This window comes from Lactuca serriola, chromosome 4 (assembly GCF_051521515.1).
Source record: "Lactuca serriola cultivar US96UC23 chromosome 4, Lser_US96UC23_V15, whole genome shotgun sequence".
In the NCBI taxonomy this organism is placed as follows: Eukaryota; Viridiplantae; Streptophyta; class Magnoliopsida; order Asterales; family Asteraceae; genus Lactuca; species Lactuca serriola.
Window position 1 is genome coordinate 72,849,216 of NC_136411.1, and position 4,338 is coordinate 72,853,553.

Sequence of the window (4,338 nt, forward strand, 5' to 3'; positions counted from 1 at the left end):
GTTTTTTGAAATTTTGGAAACAACTTCATATTCAGAATGGATAAACCTAAAAAAGCTTATATCTTTGATGATATTGTGTCTTTTTTTTATTATTTATTTATTTATTTTATTTTATTCTTTTGCGGGTAATAATCGGTGTGAGAACCGTAGTCTGAATTGAGAATTTGGGATGATTGGCTTCACAACCCCTCTTTAGTTATTATTACTATGCAATATGTTTTTTGCTTGCTTCTTATTACTCTTCTAATCAAAATTATGTTGTTCCAAATTACATGCTCTCGAATGAAGTTTTTTTTTTTTTTTTTTTTTTTTTTTTTTTTTTTTTTTTTTTTTTAAATGATTGCATGACTTTGACGAATTTTAGCGATAAGTCGGGTAGTAGCACAACTGACGTGTGAAAGAAAGACATTCGAGAAGAACAAATACTAAAACTAAGGGGCATATGCCCCATAACTAAAGCAAGAAAAAAATGTTAGACTAACTAAGTAACAACTATCCCTAGCTAAAACACAAGTGGGGATCATCCCTAGTCAACAGGATCAGACTCACTAATGTCCTCTACAACGCCTTCAACAAAGTGTTGTATCTTTGAAGACAAAGGTTATGTCATCTCTCTTTGGTTCATGGGGACCTTAAAACTCTCAAATATTCGTTGTTGAACATACTTGAAGTCTAATTAGAAGCATTTGTCTTTCAATTTGTCAGCAATTTTAAAATAACTGATAAATCTCTGGCTCTAGTGTAAGACATGAACTTAAAATGTGCATTTTATACGCATATTCTTGGTAAAAATGTAATTTAATTTTAAACAAATGAATTTGATGAATAAAGCAAATCCAAACTTGTATTTTTGGGCATCTTCATTGACCCAAGCCACTTTTTCTCAAGCGACTACGATATCCATACTTTGAAGTGAAGATTTGCTTTTCACAATATCCATAAAGGCATAAACTTTGGAATGTTTCTAAGCATATTATATAATATGAATGAAATGGTATTAAAACATTGGAGTACTATAGATTTTATTTATTTATTTATTTATTATTTATTATTTATTATTTATTTTTTTGTGTAGTATATGATATATATTATTAAATCATCTGAAACTTTTAACTAATATTATATATATTTTTAAAGCATAGTGTTTATGGATAAGTTTTTATGTAGTATATTTTTAAAACATAAATGCATCTGTCAATCTGTCATATTGATAGCATTTTTGGGAAGAGGGGAGGATATTCCAATTATATATATATATATATATATATATATATATATATATATATATATATATATATATATATATATATATATATATATATATATATATATATACGTGCATAATCAAGGGGCAATCGTAAGATTCGTAACATTATAAATTCATGTTAATAACATAACAACAGATTTTGATTAATTTTTATATTATGCAATATACTTTTTTACTATAAAAGCAATGTAACTTAATTATTATCCATTTGATAGTAATTTTCTATGCTTGTTGGCATGTTATATAAATTACAATTTTATTTGAAAATACCAAAATGTCCATAGTTGCTACAATGCAAACTTTAGAAAGCTTACGAGCTAAACAAAAATAAATAATTTCAAAATAATTAAAACATTACCTTATGTTCTTATTAATGTAAAATAAAAGTTGTATTTTTTTTTTTTTTGAAATCCAAATATTTATATAGAGTTTGGGGAGTTGGTTGGAAAGTGGTGGCATGTAAGTGAGTGCCAAGAAATGGAATAAGCCACAACTTTTGAGGATAAGGAAAAGGCTCAAACTTTTAAAAAGGGTAAAAGGGAGGCCCCAATCTTAAACATGATGTACAAACAAGTAGGGAAGCTTGAATTTAATTGGTTAAATGACCACATGGAAAGGGGGGGAAGGATAAGGAGACAATCCTCACATGAAAGAAACATGGGGTTTCCTTGCTTTGCTTCTACTGTTCAAGGCAATTTCTCATTGTAGTCTTCTTGACCCCACTCCCCAGCCTTCCCTACAACATATCCATTCTCATCATCGATAGGAATATATATACCATTCCAACTTATAGTATAGAGAGTGTAAGTATTTAAATGATGTTATTAATTGAAACACAGGATTCACACATTTATGCCAATACTTCAAGAACATATACAAAGATATCGGGTAGTGTAACTTAACAATATAAGTTTAGCATATAGTCATTCAAAATGTTGAGACGATGTTTTTTCTCTTCTTTTACGTTTTTATTTTCATAATTTGTTGAAAAAGTGCATGCCTATAAATGTATTTTTGCTTACATTATAAAAGCATTGCTAACATTTCTATAAAAGCACTGACCGCAAAGAACCAAAATAAAATAGTTTAAAATGTGTATTAAATTTCTTTCGGAATTTGGATGTAGCCAACAAACCTATATTAAAGTTACGTGTCAATCGACCCTTTAAAAATTTATGCAAAGTATCATTGTATACAATTCACAGAAAATTTGTATTTCGGGTAAGAGGTAAATATGGATTATTCATATGTTTTTAACAATGAGCAAATGATACAAATTAGCAACTCCTATTAATATATATGTAGATATATATGGAATCTTTACCTTTTTTCTCCAAAAGAACCCTTGAAGGTGGGCACTCCTCTATATTCTAATAAATGAAGATTTTTTTTTTGTCACATGTTACACTCTCATTTAATTTCCAAATGTCATTTTATTCTCATTTAATTTCCAAATGTCATTTTATGGTTATTTTAAATTAATTTATTTCCACTTGTCATTTTATTAGTTTTTCTATTTTATTAAATTCAACATGATATTTTAATATAATAATTGCATTAAATATAGTAATAAATGGAAATCAATTTTATTAATGAATTTACCTTTTAATTTTAAAATTTCCAAATTAAAGCTCATTAGTTTCTTTTGTTTATTTATTTAAATTATTTGTTTAAGTTTAAAAGATAAAAAGCATTTTAATTATAATAATTTATCATTTTTTCTTATTTTCTTATAAATTCAAAGTTTTCAAATATTTTGACCTTTATATTTAACTTTTCTTTTTAAATTAACCCATGTAATACATGGGTCTCACAGCTAGTATAGTAATATAGACATTTAGGCTTTTTTTTTCCCTTTTTCCTTTTTTAGTAAAAAAATTTAAACTAATTGTAGTTGAATAAAATTAATGAATATTAGTTAATTTAAATGTTTCGAAATTATTAATAAGTTAAATAGAGTCGAAGTGAAATTTGAAATTTAGGGACCGAACATGTGAAAATCGAAAACTTTGGGTTTCATCGTGACTTATAAAAGAATGTTAAGATATTTTATGTTAGGGGTTAAAATAGAAACATTAGGACTATACAAGAAGTTAGGGTCATTTGGGATCATCTGGTAACAATTAAAACTAGAGGGACTAAAACAATTAAATAGGCAAACTTTTGAATCTAAACCGCCAAGGCTTTCTTTTTCTTTCATTTGGAAGAATTGAGACCTAGATAAAGAATTGGGATATAATTGGGAGCACCTTACTTGATCTAAAAGCTTGAGTGAATATTAATCAAAGATAAAAAGCTTAAATCCTCAAGAAAACTGGATCTAGGTAACAATTTCTTATTCATTTTCCTCCTATCAACTTCTAATGAGGTGGTGCAAATTAGAATCCATCGATGAAATATGAGAACCTGACTACTATGTATGAGCCATAATTTAACCACCAATGTAAGTTTGGACATCAAGATTGACTTGGTGGCGGGTATATAAGCATGTGTATTGCTTGTTTGAATTATACATCTAATGTACCCTCGACTTTTGAATTATTGGAACCATTGAACTTGTTGGATTAATGTGTCTAAGCCAGTAATTAAATTGATATATTGTTTTAATTAAAAAACAAAATCATTTTTAAGTTGCCTCATAACTAGAAGAAAAAACATCATAAATGGTCTCTGTGGTTTCCCCAAATCTGAAGTTTAATCCCCGTGGTTTAAAAACATCATAGGTGGTCCCTGTGCTTTCAAAACTTTTGACGATTGGTCCTTATTGCTAACTCTGTTTAGTTTTGTCCGTTAACTGAAGAGCATTTTCGTCATTTTACTACCACAGGGGACCATTTATGATCTTTTCACTTATTTTTTTTGAAAAAAAAAGAAAAAAATGAAATAATATGCAAAAGGTGTCTCTCTCTCTCTGGGTTTTATTCAAGCAAGTTCATCACGATTCAACTTGTCCAAATCCTAATCTGGTAATTCATAGGATTCATTATCTTTAAATTCACATAGCTGGAAATCATCAAGATCACCAAATACGTCAAGTGGTGAAGCAAAATTGTCAAAGAAAATGGAATCCA